Source organism: Camelus bactrianus, chromosome 12, assembly GCF_048773025.1.
Source record: "Camelus bactrianus isolate YW-2024 breed Bactrian camel chromosome 12, ASM4877302v1, whole genome shotgun sequence".
Lineage (NCBI taxonomy): Eukaryota > Metazoa > Chordata > Mammalia > Artiodactyla > Camelidae > Camelus > Camelus bactrianus.
In genome coordinates, this window is record NC_133550.1 from 4,157,365 (window position 1) to 4,182,883 (window position 25,519).

General features: G+C 40.4%; 1 long non-coding RNA gene across 1 annotated transcript; it reads left to right on the top strand.

The window, feature by feature from the left end:
• The first annotated feature begins 12,791 nt into the window (after nt 1-12,791).
• Nucleotides 12,792-24,828, top strand: LOC141579499 (uncharacterized). The gene is made up of 3 exons (XR_012511044.1): nt 12,792-13,202; nt 15,819-15,942; nt 22,616-24,828. It is a non-coding gene; the product is annotated as an uncharacterized LOC141579499 (long non-coding RNA).
• The last annotated feature ends 691 nt before the right edge of the window (nt 24,829-25,519 follow it).

Consider the following 25,519-nt stretch of genomic DNA (forward strand, 5'->3'; position numbering starts at 1 on the left):
ACAGTCTGGTTGGAAGAAGGGCTTAGGGGATTTACCCTGAAGCCACATTTTTCAATAAACATTTCATGTTGTTTTTGTCTACTATTTGAAGTTACGAGTCTTAAAACAGATTGACGATTTCTAAAAATTACTTTACCGAAGATTGAGGAAAATGGCAGTTTTCCATATTTAAGAATATTATTTTAATTTTGTGTGACTGGGGTGGTGGAAAATAGAAATGCAAGGGTTACTAAAGCATTGTTATCCCCTTCCCCACCCTCAGGTCCTTTGGACAGAAGAGACAGGGATGTGAGGAGAAGGCTTGGAGGGTGGACCGTGCACTGCTTTTAAATTGTGACAGTTAATTATACTTTTTTTTAATTTTCTTTTTTAATGGAGGTACTGGGGTTGAACCCAGGACCTTGTACATGCTTAGCACGTGCTCTACCACTGAGCTATAACCATCCCCCTGATATTTGTGTTTTTAGTGGGCATAATGTGCTGGTAGCAGGTACTTTAGCATCAGACACAGTCACCTGCGTCTGACCATCACGTTAATAACTTTTTCTTGAGCTAGAGAGCTAGTCTGTTTCCAAAAGTTCAATAAATAATCTACATTTTCTTTTTTCTTAAAAAAAGGCATTAACTCATGTTTCTCTTTAGTATCGCCTATAAAAAAATGTGATTTTATTAACCGTTTACCAAAGTGTTAACGGTAATAAATATTAAGTACTGGTTTCTGAAGCATCAGTCATCACTGAAGATCCACATTCTGCTGTTCTCTCTCTCTGTTAGTCACCTTACTTCTGGAGTTCTGGAAGCGGCGCCAGGCAGAACTTGAGTAAAAATGGGACACGTTTGAACAGGAAGAACAAGTCCAGCCAGAATAGGAGGCGCGGTGTCCCCAAGTGGAGACAGATGAGATTACCCAGGAAAAGCGGGCGCTGTTTAGATGCACTTTAGTCTGTTTACTTCTGGGCTTGTCAGCCTTGGCTGCATGCTGGAATCACCAGGCTACCTTAAAAAATGTTGGTGCCTGGATTCCATCACTGCTAACTCGGATGGTACTTAGTGGCCTTTGGTGCATTCTGGCATAGGGAAGTTTTTAAAGCTCCTCTGGTTATTCTAATGTGCAGCCAAGTTGAAGGAGCACTGACTGGAATGGTGTACACAGAAGAGAAGTGTGGTCCTTCATTCATAGTAACAGTAAAAAGGGGGAAAAGAAAAAGTCTTGTATAAGTGTATAAGAAAAGAGGCATTGACTTTTATCCTTTCATAACACCAATAAATAAATGCAAAATATAAATTAGCTGCTATGACATAGATGTAGGAGGAAAGACACATTGGTTTTTATAGTTGACTCCCATTTTTTCACATGTGCCTTCATTATTGCCGCCTCCTTTTCATCGTAGACTAGGTGCCCCTTTGTCTTTAACTAAGTCCCGGTCACTGCTCCCACTTCCGGTTGGGATGTGCACAAAGCAGCATGACTCTCATCCTAAAGTCAGAGAAAGGGTAGGAGAAGCAGGGAAACATTTGTTGAGATGCCATCAGTGTTTGAGCAGTGTTTGAGCTAGGCATTTTATATAATTGGAAATGTAAATTTATTGCTGCCACTCCTGCTGCAAAATTAAAAAAATAAAACTATATATCTTTGTATCAACGTTCCAGAGCTATGAAAAGATGATTTTTTGAGTCATCTGTATTATTGCTTCTTTCCATCAGCTGAGATAATTTAGAGCTGATGGTACTTGCAGTCAGCAGCAGCAGGACTGTATGTTGTGAACATGAATAACTCTTGGAAAGAAAATGCTTTTACTAGGAGCATCTGAAAATGTCTCCAACTATAGATTTAATAAATTGAATCACAGATCTACAGAATGTTGGCACTGAAAAGTTCTGGAGGGAGCAGGTAAAATTCCTCTTTTTATAAATGGAAAAAAATGAGGTTCAGCTACCAATAGAAAGTGACATTTGTCTTTTACAATGTAATAAGCTTCTAATAATCCCCATTATGAATATTTCCCATTGTTTACAACTGAAGATGGGGGTCAAAGCATATGTTGGTAAAAGACTGTACATTCAGAGTTGAAAGCTGAAACTTAGACAAAATTAGATGTTCATAATGCTTTTGAGTCCTGAAAAACAAAAACGTATCATATTGGCAGCATACAAAAAATACTGAAGAAAAGTTTTTTGGTCATTTAAACTGCCAATTTTAAATTTAAAATTGCCAGCTAATAAGTTTAAATTTTCATTAGAACATGCTTGTTGAAAAATTGAAGATGAAAACTCATTTCACTTTATCGTACTTCCTTTTTTAAAAAATTGCCTAATATTTTTTTGTTTAGTTTTTTAATTGAAGCATTTTACTTTACTTGCGAAAGTATGCTCCATTGTTTAGAGAGGCCAGCGTTGTGGTAGTGAGAGCTTGGGAATGAAGTTGCCTAAATTCATATTTGAACACAGCAGCTTGCTTCCTGAGTGATCTTGGACAACTTAACTTCTCTGTGCCATAGTTTCCTATAAAATAAGAATAAGAGTGTTGCTTCTTCATGACTGTGGCAATGACGGGTCGAAGTAATGTACAGAATCTACTTGGAAGACTTCCTGGCACAGAGGAAGGGCCATGTACTTAGGGACAGCTATTATTATACTATATCTGTTTTTATAATCCAGGTAAACCTTGATTCTTACTGATTTCATCTCTTAAAAATATTCGAAATATAAACTCTAAAATGTAAACTCTAAAACTTCATAGTTGTAGCTAATTAACACATAAAGCTCAACCAAGAAACACACAGTGGAGACCAGTTAGCTGCCGACACCTGTGAAACTTTCTGTCCTGCACGGACTCTATGCTGTCACTACCGTCACTTCTGAAATCTAAGGCAAGCTCAGGCCTCGTCAGGTACCCACACCCCCAAGCTCAGACCATGGCAGGGAAATAGTTTACTGTTCACATATGCATTTTCAAAAAATAGTATTAAAATGAACACTGTACGTATTTCGTTGTTTGTTTGACATCGTTAACGGAAAAGAAAAGAACAAAAAAATGGAAAAAACCCATGCAATTACAAATAATGAGGCTATGTCTGAAAATTATTTTTTTTAAATTATGTTTAGGATTTATTGACCAATTAGGAGAAAAGTCATTTCATTGGTGTAATCCCTTGATTGACTTAACTTGTTTTTTTAATTAGGAAGAAGAGAGTTTTCCATTTACCACCTGGGGAAAGTTTATAAATATAACCCTTTGTGCAAGTGCTCTTTTTCTGGGTAAGAACCTGCCACAGACTTTTTAAAATCTAATGTGAAATCCTGAGAAAACTGAAAATCAAGCTGGGAACTATGAAGTCTCATAGAGAAAACTTTTTCCAGAGAACATCTGAGCCAATGCAGGGCGCCACTCTGGAGGTTCCACAGTCTCTTCTGCTCACAGTGCTTCCCCCTATTCTTTTCACCTCATTTGTTCAAATCAGATCAGTGGTTTAGGATTCTCCAGGGTCTGATTAAGAGACCAGATGGAGGCATTAAGATTTCTAAAATTTTCCAAGAGTAACAACCAAGGTAAAATATCTAAGAATAACCTAAGAAAAGGATAGTAGGAACTATCAAAAAATAAAAGTAAAAACTACTGAAAGATATAAAAGATGCTTTAATCACATGATTCTAGATTAAAAGATCGTATCTCCAAAATATCAGAAGTTATAAAATTGATTTGGGGTTTATTGTGAATAAAATCATATTAGTAATATAATAATTAATAAGATAATGAGACTTTTAGTAGTTCAAGAATAGCCAGATTAGAAAATAGGACAGGAAGTCCAGATATGGGCTCTGATATCAATAATAATTTAATATAAGTGATGGAAGGCATTACAAATCAGGGAGATAAATAAAGGTTATTCAGTGAATGGAACACTCGTTAGCTACTTGGGGGGAAAAGAAAAGATTGAAATCATACAGTGAACCATATATTGTGATAAATTCCAGAAACATTTAAAAAGTAACACAATTAGAAAAAAACTAGAAATAAATATGGATGTTTACACAAACTCTAGATGAACAGTAAGTTTCTGAGGAAAGTATACAAAGATTTCCATGCATCAGAAGCATCCTAATTTTAAACAAAACACCAGAGGATGTTATTTGTTTACAAATCCAACAAGGGGCTAATTCCTTCAATACATAGAGAGTTCAGATCACTTCAAAGGTAACATCAAAAAATCTCAGGAGCATAGAAGGCAGAGAAAAGGAACACACATTAACAAAGAAAAATATATGTCACACTCCAATGGTAATTCACTCAGTGCACATCAAAATGAAGTAGTTTTCCACCTCTCAAGTGACACAGCTCTGTTTATGAGGATGAAATGCCAGTGATCACCAATCCCATGCCTAGGTTACTGGATATTTTTTGTGAAGTATGGTTGATTTACAATGCTATGTTAATTTCTGGTGTACTCCTCAAGTTTTCTTAGAAAGCAGTCTGGCAGTTGATATCAAGAGTCAAAAATATTCCTATGTTTTAATCAACTAATTCAGCTTTGAAAAACTTTTAATCAGGAAGTATTTCAAAATGGCATGGAAAAGTCAGTACGGATGCAAGTCACAGACATACTTTTATATGTATATATATATATATAAAATCTCAGCCAAAATATTCTTCCAAACGTTCACAAAGTAGAATAGTTTGCAGCCATGAAAAAGTGTGTCCATGAAAATATTTTATGACATGTCAAAGTGTTACACTTACGATAGGCTTGAGAATAAAATTAATATATAAAATGATTTGTAATATACAAACAATGTACCCTTCTGAAGGAATTATGTCTATAGGTAGAAGCATTTTCCTTATTTTATTTTTTATTCATTTTCAGAGTTGGAGTCCTTTCATTGTAGGTGACAAAATCAATTTCCAATGTGTTTAAACAACACCCAAAATTGGGGATGCATGGGATTTATTGGTTCCTGTAAATGAAAACCTCAGATCTGAGGTCTGGCTTCAGTCAAGGAGAGATACTGTAGCCCAGATGATGTCAAGGGCTGGTCTTGTCCTGTCTTCATTCTGTGTCCAATGATGTCTCAGCATGCTGCTTCTAGGCACTCAGCATCCCAGATCATCCATCCAAACCAAGAGAGGTCTCTTTGGCAGCTTCCTCTCTTGATAGAGGAAGCTTATCATTCACATGGGCACAAGCACGTATCTCCTCACATAATAGTGGCTCTTACTGGGTTATTTGCCAATTCTCCAATCATGTGTGAGGCCAATACAATGAGGGGTATTATTTGTCTTAAACCAACTGAGATCTACCTCTGGTGCTTCAGAAAGAGTTGGTTAATCGAGCTTAAATCACAGGACTAAAAACAAAAGGGAGGTTATTTATCCTAAAGCAAATTCTGGGCCCTCTTCTAAGACTGGGGACCGATCCAGGACAACAGTTCTGTCCAGTACTGAGTACTTTCAAATTATCTTTAATGAGCAAATGTTAAAATTATGATCAGAAAAGATGATAAATAAGAAGAAACTTGAGGAAGGAGAATGGAAAGCTTTCCTTTTTCATAAGAAATATTGAACCCATTAAGTGCTTGGAAGAAAAATGGAAATGTGTCAAGTTTGTAAAAGTTCTGAAATGAATTACAATTGATTTCACAGACCATGTAGTAGACAGTGCTCTACAGTTAGTGTGTCTTTGGGCTCTTTGAGTATTTCAGTTCTTTCACTTAATGGTTGCTTCATTTGGGGCAAATTGCATCATCTCCATGTGGCTCTATTTCCTCATCTGTAAAAGAGATATAATATTACCTTCCCAACAGGGTGATTGTGAGGATTTAGAAAAATAGATGTGTGCTGAAGCAATAGTAAGCATTTAAAGAATCTTAACTATTAAGATTACTTAATACATAATTAAAATATTATTATGCAGACTTTTTAAAAATGCATAGTATTTAAATAGCCTATATGTGCTGTACAAGAGAGGAAGGCTTAATATACCTTGTATAATACATTTTTCACAGCCTTAACTAATTTTCACATTTAATCACACACACACCAAAAAGTTATTCCTTTCACAATCATGAAGACTTACTGTGAAGGAAAGGATGATGAAAGACAGTAGAGGAGAAAATAAAATGCTTTCTCTACAAACTGATGGCTTAAAAACTAAGAAAAAAACCTTTTTAAGACTTTGGTCACCATATTCATAGCTAATAATTAGGTATAGTTTTTCACATGCCTGTGGTTAATGTTCTAATTGTTTTCACAATTAGTAAATCATTGACTCATCACAATAGTCCTATAAATTGCTATTATTATCCCCCCATTATATGGGTGAGGAGATTGAAGCCCCTAGAAGTTAAGAAATTTGCACAAGGCCCCACAGCTAGCATCGGAGCTGGGATCCAGATGCAGGAGTGTGGCTCCAGGAGGGGCTTGTAAACACTCCATCTGCTCTCCCCTGCAGGTGCAAGCCAGCCTCCCGCTGTTACTGTAAATAACATGATGTGGTTCACCTAGTCTTGAAATTCACATTCTTTGTAGCTTTCTCTCTGGGGCAGCCATCAGGAGCAGCCAGGGACCCTGAGTACATGCTTCTGGACTATGACCAAGAAGGTAGATGGAAGGAAAACAGTTTAAAAATGGTACCTTTAATGTGCATTCTTCAGTGGGCAGAAAAATACCTGCCTAGTGAGGAACTGAAGCCTTACCAGCCACGTGCAAATTATGCTTCAGACACTCCCGTTGCCCTTGAGTCCACACAGTCAGAACTACAATGGATCAGGGACATGAATCTTGTGCAAATGCAGGGAGTAGGAGTACCTGCCATTTTAAGATCTCAAGGAGTATGAAAAGCATGTGAAGCTTTCATCAGCAGAGACCTGTAGTCACTTCCACTATTTCCCTCAGGGCATGTCCACAGCTTCACTGGTCCTATTCAGAATGAAGATGACAGCTAGCACCTGCTGACCCCTGAATCAGTGATAGGTTCTCCCTTGAAAGGAAGCATATCCCCTTCATGGGTTACAACTAGTTCATAACCTAAATAATTCTATAGATGTAGAAGGGATACTTTCATTGGTTCTGCTATCACAGACTTGTCTCCAAAAGAACATGCCACCAGTTACTCCATTTTCAGCCATTTAAAGATATACTTAACAGGCTTCCTTCTTTAGTGCAGTTTTAGGTTTACAGAAAAATTCACAGAAAGTGGAGTTCCCATATATTCCTTATGCCCTGCACACAGCTGCTCCTGCTGTCAGCATGTTACATTAGTGGATGCACTCATTCTTTTTGACATCCTTCATTCCTCCTCCCCTAAAATTTAACATGCCTGATATTCACGTCTCTTGTGGCATTTACATGCGATTTACATCACTTCTCAGGTTTATGTGAGGTTTACAGCACGTGCATGTTGTCTGTTTAAGCGTAGATTGGGGGCAAGTTTTCTGTGTAAAAATATGATCATTAGTGAGCCTTATGCTGCTGGGCTTTTGGGTTGTCAGGTCCTGTTGACCTTTGCTTCAGTTATTGGGATCATTGTCTACGGACTTTCAGTGTTCATTGTATTTTCAGCAGAACTTCCCAAGAACCTGAATGGAAGAGACCCAATCCAGAAGTACCTGACTGTGCAGGTGGGCCACGCCCATCACTGCTTCCCTCATCAGTTTTAACATCATCGTGACCCTGAACACCATATATGAGAAAGTGGCAATCAAGATGACTGAGTCTGTTAAGCTCCTTCTGTAGCTGAGGTCATTTCTACACCAGTTTTAGAACCAGGTCAAAACAGAGACTTTATCTTTTAGGCACTTCAATTCCAGTACATTACAGTCTTTAGAAAACTTCAAGTGTAAACGTATTTTCTCTAGCCTATATGAGAAGTGAATTAGCTGCAGCTATGCATTAGTAAAAGGGACAAAGAAAGCTTTAGAATGTCCAAGCTCTGTGTAAATATGTCAGTGCTTAATAATAATTTCAATTACATTAGATCATGTACCCTATTGTTGAAAGTAAATAGTCTCTCTATTGCAAATAAGTGGAAGAGGGTCGTGGTTCCAGTGGCAGATTTGCTTGTGCGTTACGGAGAGGACAAGTAATCACACTGTTATGTGTCCTCCCCCCATGCTGTTCCTGTTAGTGTAGCTCCATTCTCATCAGCTGTGGCTTCTATAACAAATGTTTCTTCTCTCTGGCTTGTATCCCAGCCAGCGGCTTAGCGGCCCTAGTTAACTGCTTCCCACACACTGCATGTGGCTGGGTCGTTCTCCCAGTTTTCTGCTCAGTGGTCATCTTCTGAAAACACTAAGACCAATTCAAATTTTGAACTAGGAGGATGTTTTATGTTCCCCAAATGCTTCTAGCAAGTTGCCCCGTGTTTTGTTTGTTTTCTTCAATAGTCCTACCTTCCTGCCGTTCAGGGAGACAAGAGAATTTCACTTAGGAGGATGTTTAGAAGTAGCTTTCTTTCAACTTACAACTGACAGAGGATAGTTCTTGCCCATTGGATACTGTTGTGCTTATAAATTTTAAGAAACGGGTGACTTTGTTTTTTTTTTTGCCTTGTGTGATATTGCATTCATAGTGGGAGAAACTCTTACAACAGTGTGTACAGTTGGAATTAACATAGTAGCTATTTTAAGGAATTCAAAACAGCTTATATGAAAAAAGTGTGAATTGTGTATATATATATATATATATACATATTTAGCTTGTTAACTCATGTGTCCGTGGCTTTGATTATGGTCTCAAAGCTGTTCACAGTTTTACAGACTTAACTTTTCTTTATTCTAGCTGCAGAGATCCCAAGGACCAGACTGACTGTGGGAACAACCTAGCCATGAAGGTGTTCTTCTTCCAGTTTGTCAACTACTACTCCTCGTGTTTCTACGTCACATTCTTTAATGGCAGATTTGTGACTTATCCTGGAGATCTGGTGTATTGGCTGTGAAAATACAGAAATGAAGACGTGTGAATACAGCTTTGTGTTCGGACAGTGTAACCTGTTTCATGTTTTCTCTTAGTTGCCCAATGAAGAGTGTCTTTACTCTCTGTTCCTTAGATTTTTTTAGGCATAAAATAATGACTTTATTTCATGTTAGAGCTATCTAAAATTTAAATGAGATTTTCTTTCTAATATTCCAGTGTGACCCAGGTGGCTGTCTCCTTGAACTGATGATGCAGCTGACAATAATCATGGGAGGACAGTCCATCTGGAATAACATACAAGAGGTGTTACTTCTGTGAGTACTAAGTCATGTGATCTTGGGGTGAGAACGGCCCACCCATCCAAGGAATTTTCCTGCATGCCCATCTCTAAAACAGGGGAGACTCTCTGCTTATTAAAGCTCTCCAGATAAGATGATCCAGCCAACAGTGTAAACATACCTCCTGTTTAAATATTATGTTTAAATTCCTTCCTTTTTATGTTTAAATTAAATCCTCAAGTGCTATAGTTTCTGCTTATTAGCCCATCACTGGGGACTGACTGATCAGAGCCCGTTGAGAGATGGCCCTTTTTGGGGCCATGAACTAAGTTTTCCCACAACTTCCTGCAACTTTCTCCTCCTTTTATACATGCATTTAAAAATCCATAACAGGAATTTGTTGAGTGCCTAGTATGTGTTAGTCACTGTATTAAATGTTGTACATATATGTGTGTGTGTGTGTACAATTTAATCACCCAAACAATCCTTATTCTTATCTTCCTTTTCAAATGAAGATCCTGTGGCTTAAAGAGGGTAAATGATTTGCCCAAGTTCTCATTGCCAATAAGAGACCACTGTGGGACTCAGATGTAGGACCCTATCTCATGGAATTCATGTTCTTCTAAAAACAGAGACTCTCTTGGTGTCCTAAGGCACAGGGCTACATAATGTTTTAAGAGACACTTGTCTAAAATAATAACTACAGAGGTTTTGACTTACTGTTCTCTTCCTAAAAATGAGAAAAGCAGATGTTAGCAAAGGTCACACTGTCCTTTGGATTTTCACATAAGCCCTATCCCACATCAAAGTGGACATTCCAGTGTTATCTGCAATTTCTGAACATTTCAAGGAGCTTAGTGTATTCACTTTCTGTTGTAACAAGTATCCCCAAATGACATGGTAGTAGGAAGAAAAAAGAAATAGTCTCCACTTAACAACACAAATTTAACCTTGTAGGGTTCTTGAACGCAGGAGCCTGCTGAAGTCAAAATATTGGCACGGCTGTTTCTGAAGGCCTCAGGGGAAACTGTATCTTTGACTTTTCTGGCTTCCAGAGGCCACCTACGTCTCTTGGCCTGTGACCTCTTTTCCTTCTCTCAAGGTCAGCAAGGTTGTGTGCCTCTGACTCTGATCCTGTGGTCAAATCTCCTCTCCTCTCTCCCCTCTCCTGTCTCCCTCTTCCTACTTTAATGACCCTGGTGATTACAATGGGCTCACCTCTATAATCCAGCTCGTCTCTCTTAGAGAAGGCTGGTTAGCAACGTTAACCCCATCTGAAAACATAGACCCCCCTTGCAAGGGAAACTGACCTCTTCCTATTTTCTGGTGATAAGGACATAGACATATTGGGGGGGGAACATTTTTCTGCCCACCACACTAAGCTTTTTAAGATAATTTCTGGCTTTGAGTTTCTGTCCTCATGAAACTGTTGATCTCTCTTCTGTCTTGCCTTCCACAAAAGCATTCTGCTCCTGGCCAACCTAACTGCATTGCTCACCACTCTCTGTGGTGTCCCCCAAAACCAATTACACAAGCAATTCTTACTGTTGTTTGGAGCATGGAGGAGAAACTCAAACAACTTGAATTTTGAAATAAAAACCTCCATCATTTTAAAATCTTCCATGCCACTATAAAAAAAAATTATTTTTTAACTTCATTTTTTAATTTTTAAACTATTTTAAACTTTGTAACTTTTTTTAAACTTTACTTTTTTTCTTATCATCCTTCATTGTAAGCTCCAGAAACCTGCTATTCTGTCCACCGCATCCAAGTTCCCTTTCACTGTTTCTCCTCCCTTCCCTAACTTCCCATCACTCTCCCTTATTACCAATTTTCTGTCCATTCTCTTTATAGGGCAGTTAAATTATTTTTTCTTTCCTTCTTTCTGTTTTTGCAGAGTGAACACATTTGTGTGTCAGTGTGTCCTTCCACATTTCTTCACAAGGTCTTCATCTTTCTGCTTCAGCATGGATTACTGTGGTCTGTCTCTAAACAAAGGCATTTCCCTTGTCCCCCAGCTCACCATGCCCCTCAAAAAAAAGATTCTGATCTTTGCTGTGAAATGAATCCTTTTTTTCCCTACTGTGCAGTAGACAACTCTTACCCTGAGCTCACAGTCAGATTTCTCCAGAGGAGTAAAAGTAGCTCATGTGCAAATAATACTACTTTTCTCTGTGAAAAGAAATAGATCAGATAGAGGAAATACTTAACTCAGATTACCGAAAAGCATTTCCTGAAGGAAATAGGTTAATTATTTAACACTAAATTTTGTTGAATCTGGTTATCAGTGAGCTATTTTTACCAATCAAGAAGGATATATTTCCTAAATTGGTACTGAGCAATTCATGTGAAATGAAACTTGCTCACATTAACTAGTTTAAAGTAAAGGATGCATTATAGTATCTGTGGTCTGTTTATACCTTCGCTTAAGTAAGCACATTGTTGTAGGTTCCAGTGAGCTGAACTTTGCCTACATGTATTTCTACTCTGGGCTAAAATATTTAGGGAAAATATTTTGAATTATGTTTCCCTTTTTTGAATACCAGAAATTCTGAATGGTAGCCAAGTTTGAGGGTGGCTTGTGTTTTCCTCACTGCCTCTTCTCTTTGAATAAGGTGCCAGTTTCCTTCTTAATTTTTCATATAAAATCCTAACATACTAAAGATCTATCAATTACTCTTGCTGCCCCAAAACTATACCCATACTCAAAAATACATAGGAAGGGAAAAGAAAACTTATCAAAGTTAGTGACTATTTTCATGCTATTTAAATATGTCTAAAGGAACATAATGAAATGAATTTTACCATATCTCACCTGCCTCCACCCCCCAATCCCATGTGGGTTTGTTGAGTAGGATTCTGGGAGCAAATGAAGAAGGACAGTGATGCCGTGATCCAGGCTCTCTCTGGGGTCTCCCCAGCACTTGGATCGGCACTTGGTATAAAGTAGGTCTCAGTCCGAGCCAGCTGAGTGAGTGAGTGACTCACAGGCATCGAATGAGTAACATCAGTGAATTAACAGCATTCTTTTTAGGACTCAGAGAATAAGCTGAGTGCCTTATGGCCTTCCCAGCCTCACGTACTATTTTGATGTTGGGGTCATTTCTGGGAATGTTATTCTGTACTTGACAAAAGTCTAGTACAATTCCAGGGTTAAGTAACTTGCCCTAGGGAAATTTTATGATAAAATATTAAGAAAAATGGTTAAATGCCCAACATGACATAGCACTGTCCTTTGGTGTTTAGATAATGTATGGCTGTAATTTTCTTACTTTATATGCTTTCTACATTTTCCACCGTGTGTACACACTACTATATAGTAAGAAAATGCAAATATTTAAAAGAGAAAATCTCTCTTCTCCAGATATGATTTGGTTAGAGGATGAGTCAGATAGATATATTAAGAGAATCTTAAATACATGTGTCCATAATTCACTCTTTAAATCCAGGAACAGGAAACTCAGGAATGAAATAGATTAAGAGAATCAAAGATACTTGTATTCAAGATTAGCAAGTAGGAGTGTCCTCAAAAGAAAAGGTGATTATCGATAATTCAGGGATTAAATGTGATAATGAACGTACAAAGACAACATGAAGTAGAAAATGCCACGTGGGAAGCACTGAGTAAAGGGCAATTTACCATGATTATGCCAATATGTGTGGTCAATTCCCAAGCAAATTATTGTGTAACCACTGCTAGAGGGAGAAAGCTTCCAGCCTTGGCTGAAGAGTGGGGAGGATCCAGTGTCTGTATTTTTTAAAATGTCTACAGGTGTTTCTCATGTGCAAATTGGTATCCCTGCATGAGAACCATAAACCAACAGAAAACCCAAAAGACCGAGGACAATGATGGGTTGCCGACAGCCCAAGCTTTTCTGCCACAGAAGAGTGGTTCCAGTCAGGAAGACTGAGCAAGAGGCTCAGAGTCTTAGCTAAGGACAAGCAAGTCGGGACTTCTAATACGACCTAATGTCATCGACGGGGGAGGGCAGTTCAGCACAAGAAGGGAGCACCAGGTGAGTTAACATGGAATTTACATCCCGGATCCAAACCGTGATGGATTTGGGTCCCGGAGGGTTAAAGCCCTGCTTCCGTTGGGCATGGACCGCATTCCACAAGAGGCTGAGACAGGAATTATGAGGCAGAGAAAAATTCCCCCAGGGGACTCCCGAGTCTGGGTGCCTGGAAGGGTGATGGACGAGCGCTGTCCCAGCTCCACCCGCACCGCAGGGCTCCGAGTGGCTGTGGAGCTGTGCGCTCCCGGCCGGACCTCAGACCTGACTGCAGTGCTCCGGGCTGCGGCCTGGGGAGCGGCGTCAGGAGCATGCTGTCCCCGTCATTCTCGTAGGTGCTGCAGTGACCCCCACCCCGGTGGCCACGGCGTTCCCAAGCCAAGGGTCTAAGTGACTTCAACCTTATTTACAGGTGACCACAGCTGGTTAGCCTGTGCTGCTCAAAAAGAAGATCCCATATGGGGTTTTGATGTGTTAGGGGGTTTGCTAATACCTGGCCTGCTTTGAATCGTTTCATCTTGACAGCAGCCTGGGCAGTCGAAGTTTCACCTCCCAATTTTATTTCAACATTTTTTGTTGAAAGTATAGTTGGTGTAAAATATTGTGTTTATTCTTGGTATACAGCATAGTGATTCACATATACATACATATATATATATATATATATTCCTTGTCATATACTTTTCCACTATAGGCTATTAAAAGTTATTGAATGTAGTTCCCTGTGCTATACAGTAGGATCTTGTTTGAAACAAAAATTACTAAACCAAGTAACAAAGGAAGCAGACTAAACCTATCCATGTATACGGCACAGTTGAGTTTATCTCAGGATTTAAATGTGGTTTTGAACTCCAGGATCTCTTTATCAACTTATCATATGTAAAGTGCCTTTGGAACACTTCTCAGAAAAATGTTTAAAAATCATAAGATTTAGAGAATAAAGAAGGAAGATAATTATACTGAAAAGCAGGTATCAAAATATAGAAATGGGCATTTGTGATACAGTAATATCTGAATTATTGGAAGGACGTGTTGAATAAGCGGATCCAGTGGTGGGTCTACTGACCGCAACATTCTGCCACAGCAGTGAGTGTAAATCAACTTCTGAGATCTGCAACAATTGCATTTTGAATGTAAATAAAGTTAAATAACAAATAAGCCATGAAGTGTGGATTCAGATTCAGGGGTATCTCGATTCCATATCCCCACCCCTTCCCAGAGCTCTCTGCTCTTCCCCTAATGTCATTGAAAGAATTGGGGAAAGTTTGTGAAGCGAAGGGCATGTTCCATTGCAAAGAAATCTCGTAGCAACCCTGGGAGCATGGCCAGGGAAAGGTTAACGCTGAGATCAGAGGCAGTGGGAAACCTAGCAGGGGAAGCTCTTTACAAGTCACATCATATACTCTGTGTGTGTCCACGTGTGTGTGCATACAGACGTGTGGGCATGTATGATGTATACACCTGCCTTTCGTGTGAAGACGCCTCACTGTCCAAATTTGAAATCCATCCAAACGTGCAGTGCAGTCAGCCGAAGCTCCGCCAGATGCTAAGTTGTCTGTTGTTGCTCTGTCTCTTCTGCTGAACTCCACGAGTAAACCACGCGCCAGCTGTTGCTTTCAGGAACAACAGCTCTGTAGTCTACAGGTCCATGCCTTGTTTCACTGACAACTCCGAATTCCTTTCAGGACAAATTGCCATTTGAAAAAGGGGGAAGCATTCAGTTGTCCCACAAGCCTCTGAGTGAGGAAAAAATTTAACCTTAGAGACAGCTCTGTGGGACAACATCCAGAAGGGTGCAGAGCACTGGGCTGCAAGTCGAGGCTGTTTCTTTCAAGCTCTGCACTGAATTTGAGGTGGCATGTCACTTCTTTGGCCCTTGATTTGTTCAGCTGAAATTAGGGTCTTGGACCTGTTCGATCCAACGGTAGAGTATCACTTTTCTGCTCAGTGATCCTCCATGGTTCCACAATTCCTTCAGAGGGAAAAATGAACATCCTCACGGCAGCCTCTAAGGCTCCACCCCCCAAAACCACCACTTATTTCCTATTCACTCTGGCCCACACCAGCCTCCATGCTGTCTGTCCAGCGTGAGGGACCTCAAGGCCTGTGATCACTGTTCCCTCTGCCCACCCCTTTGCCTCCGTCTTTGCCTTATTCAAAGGTCACTTGCCCCATCCACACTCCTCCCTACCACACATTCCTCGCCCTCCTTTATTTTCCTCTGCAGCACTTATCACCAGCTCACCGACCCTGTATTTCTTTCTTTTACTTATTTTCTCTGACAATTTACAAACTGGAAATGCCATGGTGGATAATAGCAGAGAAATGGGGGAAAAAACAAATGAGGGTAGGTATCTTCTAAAAGCTAAAGTGCCCACCTGAAAAGGAGGTAGGAGATAAAGTAGTAGTAGTCGTTACAATTTTGGTAAACACAAGGTACGTAGTCAGGACTAGTTTTCACAATACTTGAGTGTAGGTAGGCAGCAATAAAAAGAAATTTATCCTGAAAACAAGAAATTAAATTCTTGGGAAGATGATGTGTTCAGCTTGAAATGTCAGTAATACTTTTATGACCTTGGTCTGATAATATCTTGCTTTATAATTTGATCTGTTTGACAGATGGGTCATGAATCTAATGATGCCACAGTTTCGGGAGCAGAACAGACCACCCCACGATGGGAATGGGACAACCATCTGTATCCAACGGGCAAACTGGGGTTATTTTATGAATACCCTGAAATGAGTAAGTCATCAGTGGGGATTTCTGTGCTGTCGGTTATACTAGAATATGCTTTGAGTCTCAGAAGCATCGGTTACCGAGCCAAACAAAGACCTAGCATACCGAAACGGATCCCGCTTTTCTCAATTAGATGCAATTATGCAGTCAGGCTTTCAAATAGGTTGCCTGTGTATATCTTTGTCAATATTTATGTTGTACAAAGCTGAAGGTTTACTGCCAAGGAATGAAATGGAATACTCATTCAGGTAATTCTCCATCATTGATTCTCAGATCCTTCTGGTCATGTCGTCTAAGGATGAACTCAGAACCTTTACTAGATATGACTCAGCACGGGCTGCAGCCCGTGTGGCACAGCTGTTGGCTGATATCCTTCTAAACAGAGTCATGTGAGCCCGCCAGCCTGTGCAGAAAGCCCGCAAGAGCATCCTGCCTCATGGCAGCAAGGGTCACAGGGTCACCCCTTCCACACCTCACACCTGCCTTTGACATTTTTCCTATTTCTTCTGGCCGATGGTTTCAGCCTGGTTCCTTGAGTCACCTCATGGCACATCACTGGCCTGAATTCAGGATGAATTTGCTGATCTGGAGTATTGGTAGAACACAGATCCCCTCCTTCTCCAATGTCTTTGTCCATTTCTGTAAATTTGCTTGGCCTTTGTTTCTCTTTGTTTGAACTTGTTTTTGAGCTCTCGGTTGCCTTTAAATTGTTGCATCTCAAAATAGATTTCCATAGGAAACTTCATCTTTTCTATTATGCATGGCGCACTTTTATCTACTAGAAGGCTGATGATGTGCACGTTTTGTATCTGAGACCTTTGAGCTCACCACTGCCTTGAATTACTTTTTTTTTTTAAGCTTAGGAGACAGGAAAGTATTTTTGTCAATAGGCTTTGCATTTATGCATGCCGGTTCATGTCTGCAAGACACCCCATTGGGCTTCCTGTTTATAAGTCTACAGAAAGAGGGAGTTTTCTTTTTCCTAAATTACATGCTATATATATAATAATTGCTTTTAAAATATATAATATACAAAGAAACGCATCTGATTCCCTCGGTGAATGAAAGGTCATTTTGTGTCATCTTCAGTCAGCTATGCTTTGTGGCCTGGTGTCTGATTTGAGTTTCATCTTTGCTTTTGTTGTGCTTAGTGACCAGGTTCGATTAAGGGTGCAGCTCCTGTCCCTGGTGTAGAAATTATGTTCGTTTTTTCTGCTTATTTTCAAAAGGACTTTAATCCAATGACCTGTTATTCCAAAATGAGTCATAATTGTAAATATTTCTTATTGGGGCTATTATCAGCATTAATAATAACAACAACATTCTGAGGGCAGCATATCATTTGGTATTTTAACACACACGAAAAAAGCCTTGGAAAATAGTTATTGTTCTAGTTAAGTCAAATAAAGGTCATTGAAAGGAAAAGTTGTACGCTTTTGGGAGAAATTGATAGGACTTTTAGAACTTTATAGTCTCATTAAAATACTAATTAAATAATTCAGCCTAACTCTACCCTACATAACAGGATGGAGTAACAGCTATTGTAGAGAGATTGTTCAGATTTACTCGTTTTCCTATTCTCTAAATAATCCCTAACGAATTAGAAAATTCAATCCATTTCTGAGAGTAGGCAGTCTGTTATTCTGTATTCAACGCTGGAGTGAAACTTATTTTGTGTTCTTTTCGTTCATGGGAGATAGGATTTCCAAGTGCTTTTTGAATTATTTTTGTTCCTCTCAAATAAAGTGCCTTTGGTGGTGATCTCCTGACCTCAGTTTCCTCCTCCCAGTTTTCCCCATGATCATTAATGACACCACACCTGCCTTTATAGTTAGGCCTCTTAGCTGCTGAAGGGGAACAGCTTCTGACAGATGACCCTGGAGCCCTCCACCCTTGCTTCTTTAGGCCTCGCACCCTGCCACCATCCCTAGTCTCCTTCGCCAGAAGTATCTTTCTCTGCTTTTCTGCCTGGAAGGGCTCTTGCCAAGCCTTGGCAGCAATCCCTCAACTTTTTAGAGATTTTCTGCTCTCCTCTCTAAGCATGAATTGCAGTTGATTCTTGTCTTGATGGTGCGTGATCATGTCTGTGTCCATTGCGCTCCCCGGCTGGACTGATCCTGTCGGAGGCAATAGTCAGGCTTTTCATCTTCCCGTGCATGTCTGAAGCACCACAGCCTGGACCCTGGTTCTCATACGTGTTTAAGTGACTTGAGCTTGGAGTTTCAATGCACTCACATACAACTGTTAGATGAGTTGGCGGTAACATTGCCCCCAAGGCCCCCACAAGGTTCTATAGGGCATATGTTTTTTTCTGAGTGAAATTTCTCTTTTATTTGTTCTAGTGATTTCCCCACTGTCCTTTGAGATTATTGGAGTAACCCTGAGTTATTAACCACAATAGCTCACCCCCAGAAGCAAAAGATCCTGCTGTTTGAGAACTCAGACACGGGACATAAGAGAAATAATCTATCAGTCTTAAAATCTGGAAGCCATAAGATACCGTTTTGTACTTAGAGCACCCACAGCACAAACACCAGTCTCTCAAGAACTTGGCGCTGCCTTCCCAGAGGGCGGGTGCCGTAAGTGAAATGCAGTGAGTGATGAAGTGAGAGCTCTTCGTGTCTGGTACTGCCTTTTCCACCCTTGTTGTGGTAACTTGAACTTCCCTTCATATATTATGTTCTCCATTTAATTTACTGCAGTTAATATCAGTTGTTCTTCAACATCTCCTTTCACCCGACCCCTCCATTCCCTCTCTCTCCATTGTTATCCCACCCACGCCTCTCCTGCGCTCTCCAGGACCAGGCCTTTCTCCCCCACGCCCTCACCTCTGTTCTGTCTGCCCACCACCTGCACTGACATTTCCTTAACTCCGCAGAATGAACTTTCCAAAATGGCAGCTGAGTAACTGGGGGGGATTGTAGACCTCTCATCTCTTTACTGATTCATTCGTTTATCTATCCAACAAACACTGAGCACCTGCTATGCCAAACACTGTATCAACTGCTGGGGAGACCAAGACAGGTAAGACTTGTTGTCTGCACTCCACAGGCCAGGCAAGACTTGGAGAGTAGTTGATGGATTGGTAAGCAGGTGAACACACATTGGACTTCATAGAGCTGGGAATATTTGAACTGAATTTTGAAAGGTGAAAGGAAGTTAGCTCTCTAATGTGTGGTAGAGGGAGTGGACACTTCATGCTGAGAGGTAGAGACATATAAGAGTACACGGCATGAAGCGGCTTGGCCAGACTGAAGAACAACAAGTAGGGTTAGAACAAATTATCCACAGGTGGGAATATCAGGTGCACAAGGCCACTGTCACGATGGGTCTTGTGTGATTAGACTTGAATGTATCCTTAAAGAAACAGGGCTATTTTGGAATATATGTAAGCAAGAGAATTGTATAATGATTATGTTAAAGTAGATCTGGTTATACTGGCAGCAGAATGGATAATAACATTTTTGGGGGGAGGCCCATATTTTGGGGGGAAAGGATATTTCGGGGGCCACCCCAGGTAATCCAGACAAGTGGCACACACCTGCAGAGAGGCCCTGGGCAGAGGGAGAGAGTCGTGGGTGGCAGAAGTGGTGACTGCTGCAGAGGGGACTACAGGGCCGGGGCAGCAGGCTGCAGAGCTGCTGAGGTGACTTTCCAGTGACCCATCTGGAGAGTGGATCTGCAGTGGGAGTGTAAGGGGAGGAGATGCTTTCGAGGAGATGGTTCTGTGGGTGGCATTTTGATTGCAAAATGTCTATGGGTCATCTGAGGTGTGATGCCCGTTGTTAAGCTGGATTCAACAGTCAGGAGCTCAGAGGAGCTGTGGGTGAGGCCGTGGGGGCGATTCATTCCTGCCAAGTGGAGGATTGAGGACGAGGCCCTGGGGAAAAGGGCCATGTACATGGCACATGGGAGAAGAGAAATCCACCAAGAGAAAGAAGAATAGCAGAGCAGTTGGGAGAAACTAGTTGAGGCAACACAGAGAAGGCTGTAACCTGGCTTAAGAGGGATTTGAACACTGACTAAAAGGAGCATAGTGAGAAGGGGGGGGTGTGTGGGGCAATAAAGCAAGAGGTAAAGCGCACCTTTAATTGCCAAGCCTGGGGAAAAGGAGGAGGAGGACTATACTTAGGTAGACTTTAAAAAACAGATCTGTGTGTATCTGTGTGTGTGCATATGTGCACACACAATTTTCTGTCTGGGCTTTTTAAATGTATTTAAGTAAAACAAAAATTAAGGGGGAAAACATCCCACTGAGAGGAAAATATTTGTCCACGGCAAAAGCTAACTGGTAATCAAATAAACACGAGCTGAAAATGCTGACTAGTTTGAAACACGCAGCCACCGGCAGTGCAACTCCTGTCTCAGTGCTGCGATGAGGGCCGTGGGGGATGCAGGGCTCTGAGCCCTGAGGAGTCTTCAGCGCAGGTACTTCTCCAAGAAACTGGACTTTAAATGGAAGAAGAAAGTGTAGAACATATCAGAGAGCAATACAGGGCCGTGAGAGAGGGTTGGGCGAGGGTTCGTTTTATTTTACAGTGGGCGTTTCTGGCCTTGCTGAGTTGCTAGGCCTTTGCTCTTTTTGGTCTTTGTTCCAAAAGCTTTTTATAAAGTTCTTCTCGCATGAAAATCTGAACAGATTAAATCATGTTGGGTTATTTCTGGTGTTTTATTTTTTAATTAAAAAATTATCTGGAATTTATTTTAATGTCATAAATGAGGACACACTACCAGGTCTTCCAATGATTTCGCTAATTACTGCAGAACTTGAATCCACTGATTTGAAGTGTCAGTTTTATAATATTACTAAAATCTCATAAATATCCACGTCTATTCTTGAAATGTAATGTATTTCATTCATACTCTCAGTGCACTATTTCTATACTCTTTCCATGAGCATAGATTAATATCTCCTAGAGTTGGTCCTGTTTTATCCTTTTCCAGAATATCCCTAATACTACAAATTCAAACATCCCTCCTCATTACTTTATTTGTATATATAGGTATATTTCTGGAATACATTTAGGATCACCTTTCAGATTTTTTTCTTAAATACATTTGGGATTATTAACTAAATTTGCATTCAGATACTAAATTTATTTTGGAGAAAAAATGTTCTATGTCCCCCAAATTTGAGTCTGCCCACTGAAGAGGGTGGTGCATTCTACTGTTCATTCAATCATCTTTTTTTTTCTTTTTTTAATTCATTTATCAGAATCTTCTTAATATTTTTCATTAATTTATTTCTGAATAGTCTGTGCCTTCTTTGTCATTATAAAATGATATCTTTTCTGGGTTTTGATCTGGGTTGATTGCTAATAAACTCGTAATTTCTGGCTTCTCTTGAATAAGAAGGAGATCTGACACTGTGAGGCCCTATTTCCAATATGGTGATGGTGAGCATTGCGTTTCCTTAGGATGCCCACTTGCCAATTTGCCAGTGGCTGCACCCACTCCAAGCATTTCTGCTACTTACCTGCCCCCTTAGGCAGATGAGCTCATGTAGGGTTAGGTGGGTTATGGACACAGATACTGACATCAATGCTGCCACGCTGCTGACCCTGTGGCGTCACTAACTCTGGTTCTTGCTCTCTGACCTCCCTGAATATGACAGCTCCTTTTGGGCTGTGGAACTACTGCATCTTTCCAGCACTGTCGGCTTTTCTGCAACACACCCCTGCCTCTCAGGTCAGAAGCAAATGTCAGCTCCTCCTACCCATCCACCCCATTCACGGTCTTGCCGTTCCTGGCCAGAGTGGTCCCTACCCCTTGACTGAGCAGTAACACTAAAGGGACTATAAATTTGCCTCTCATCCACTGTCTTATTTACATACCTGTGCTAGTTTACTTTAAAGGTCTGCCAGTTAGGAGGGGAGGGTCTAAAAGTCTTTTAGATCTCTGACCTTATCATTTCTAACCGCTCCCCCACCCTATGGAACATCTTACCACAGATCTCTGCTGCCCCATCTGTAGCATTGCCCTGTAAATTACACACACAGAGAAAAGAACTTCTAAGCCACCACCATAACTTTGACTTCCTGTGACCACACAGACCATAGAAATATCAAGATAAAAATTCTTGAAGAAGAATATTTTGCTTAGGAAGACACTTTAATTGCATACCTTTCTGTGACTTGTAATAACTTCATAGACCCTCTGAATGTGCTGCACTCACCTTCCCAGACTCAAGGGAGCTTGCTCACTTGCCTATATTCAGTGTATTTCCTCCAACATTCTCTATGCATAGCTTTCCCATAGGTACATTTCTTATTTCTATTTAAATTGTTAGATACATCCACAATATTCTTTTTTTAATCCTCAAATACAAATCATCTTCCAAGATTGTATTATTTCAACACTGAGAGTGAATAATATGCTTCAAGATTCCCAAGTTTATTATGAGCAAATAATTATAGTTGGTTAAAGATTTTTAAGTATGTTATTCCTACTAAGGGTATATATGTGAAAGAAACAGGTTGTAATGAGTCTTCTTCCCAGAGATTTTATATTTGCCTTTTGTTTGGATTCTTTCACTGTTGAACATTATTATTACCATGAACGTCTTTTCTCTTTGGGATTTAGTTCACCAATTTCCCCTCTCTCTATACAGGAGTAAAAGAATTTATGTTGTGCTTCCATCCATCCACCACTCCATGTTGTGTGTCCATTCCTTCAACAGGTATTCAGTTTGGGTTCACCACCGTATATGTGGCCTCTTTCCAGTGGCCCCTCTGTTGGCTCTGGAGAACAATATATTGGAAATCAGAGTGGGTTCGTGGAACCTTGACTACCCAGTATAGACGCATTGTGCCAGAAAAAGCCCAGAACATCGCAGCATGGCAGCCCACCATGCAAGGAACAGCAATTCTGACTGTGGTGGACCAATGTGAATAAAAAGGCTTCATTGGGTGAAGACTTAGAAAAGTCCAAAAATGCATTGGTGTTGTTTCCTAAGGAATCTAGTGTTGGGTACTGTTTAATATGAGAGGGAGACGCTAACACTATCATCGTTATAAACAACATAGTTGTTGTAACTGTAATTGTTATTATTTTTAATATATTTTCTTTATAATTATTATTTGTGACTTACAAGACCCTTACAGAGGCAGTTGTTAAAGAGAGTGGCCGTTATACTGTTGCTGAAGTGTTAATTCAGTAGAACCGTGGTAATAGCATTAATAAGTACTCACTCTTTTGATCCTCACATTGACTATAAAGGTCACCCAGCAGTGCTTGTATATTGGAGATAGAAATCTATCCGTTTAAGTGTTTGTAGAACTTAAAATAAGAGCAGACATTCCACCGCATTTGACCATATATTCCAGACTATCAGTTTAAAATAGGAACTACCTGATGAGGCCATAGAAACCCTTTGTGCATCTCCAAACATTCACTACCTTCCTGGTCCCCTGGGGCAGCGGTTCTTCCAGAAGGTGGCCCCATCTCTCCTCCCCACCCCACTCTTGGCCTTTGCTACCAACTGTTGGTCATTAGCTAAGCATCCTCATGTCCTGCATGTGTCTGAGCTGTGAGGGAACAGAACTCAGCTGTTTACAAACTCTATTGACTATGACCAGTCGGAACAGCCTCTCTCCTTCCCTGCCCACAACCCCACAGGGCAACAGGGGGCTAACAACCACAGCGATTCCCATGCCAGCCCACCAGGGAACCTCCTTCCCTAGAAATATTCTTACAACCAGAGATGTTTCCTCCCTTACTTCACTGCCAGTTTCACTCCCAGGTTACAGTCCCCAACAAAAGGCTATCCCAGTTTGAATTCCTTAATCAAGTCGCATTGACCCTGAGTACCTGGCATTTTCCTATGAGCACTCATAGAAATAGAACAAGGCCAGGCAGTGGCTGTGGGCCAGGTTCCTGGGTGAGGGGACTTGCTGGGAGCTTCAGGTTCTGTAGCCTGGCCCGAGTTAGCTCCCAGCACGGCGTCTTCCCATCTGCATTATTTCGGGCCAGGCTTCAACAGTTCAGAGTTTCATTTTATCATCTGCAAACAGAATAATCCCCTGCTGCATATTTTAAGACTGTTATGTACCACAAAGGGTGCTTAGGGAATTCAGTGAGTCAATGCATGGAAGTCACATAACCTGGGCCTCAGAGAATGTTAGTTATCTTCATTATGCCCCATCGATAAAATTGGCTCACAGACTTGGCCAGGTATCAAAGCTACAGGCACATGAATTTGACAGTGTGTTACTGTCTGGATCATAGTCACAATTTTACACAGTAAAACAAGCTACCTGGGACCACCCAGCTGTCAGCCCACCCGACTCCCCACCCCAGGATCCCTCAATTTATCTGATTTGCTTGCTACCCCTACTTTTTGGGGAAAGTTTGCAAATCACACACAGTCTATGACTGCTAGGTTATGTCCATTCCCATTCACTCAAATTGCCCCATTTTCAGTATCCACTGTGCTGCAAAACATAGACTAATATTCATAAATATGACAGCAAGGCCTTTCCCGTTCCACAGTCAGAGAACTACGAATCTGTCATGTTTAATATGCCATGTGACACTAAGCAAATCAGGAAAACAGGCTTCTGTGCTTTAAGAAAGTTTTTAACAATGACGTTTGAAACTAAAAGTGTTTTTGTTTGGCCTTCAGCTAACCAGAAAATTCAATTGACTCCTATTACCCATTACTCAGGTGTCCTGGTTTTATTGTATTAGGCACTTTTTCCTCATCTCCCCAGCATGGCTTTGCTCCATCAGCACAGATGGAGTGTCTCCAAGGCTGCTCCGTGTGCATAGGCGTGTGTATGCACACATGTGCACCCACTGATTGGTGCCACTGATTCATATCCAGGAGTTGTTCTGTCTTATAACTCAAGCATTGCTTTATTATATCCTAGAAAACTGCTTTTAGATCATTGATTGAACTATAGACCATCTTTTTGCCCACATTAGGAAGTGACATCTTCCAAGACACAGGTCCTGTGTGCTTGTATATATGTATAAGTAAGAATTAAATATGTATGTCATCCCCTCACATATTTAATTTGTGCCTTCCCAATTGAATGTGCACAGTAAAGTATAACTTCCCATAACAGGAGAACTTTTAGGAAGTAAGAAGAAGGAATTAGCCACCATGGAGAAGACAGGATATCAAGCAGGAGTTTGGTGTAAAGTCATTTATTCTAAAGCTGCTCTGGCTCAATAAATAAGTGGAATTGACATTGTTGTATCATGCCAGAGCATCTGCTATTGAAGACTGATTTTAATTTATTTGATATAAGTGGATAATTGTGTCAGAACTGCATGGGAAATGAAGAACACTGCATCTATCTGTACTCCTGAAGTGTGTTTCAGAGCTGCTCAATTTTGAGGAAAATTATCTTGTCTGGAGACAATAGAATTATTTTCATTGTTGGAATTTTTTAGCTCCCAGAAGCACATCTGCAGGTGATTCTGTAAAAGTCTATAGTTGACTTAAATAGCAGTAAATTTTAGCCTATTGAAATCAGGAGATGTGAAATATTTTTTGCCTACCACCACCACCGCCACCACCACCACCAGACAAGCACTTGTATACCCAGAGAGATTTCACATCAGAGGGAATGACAAA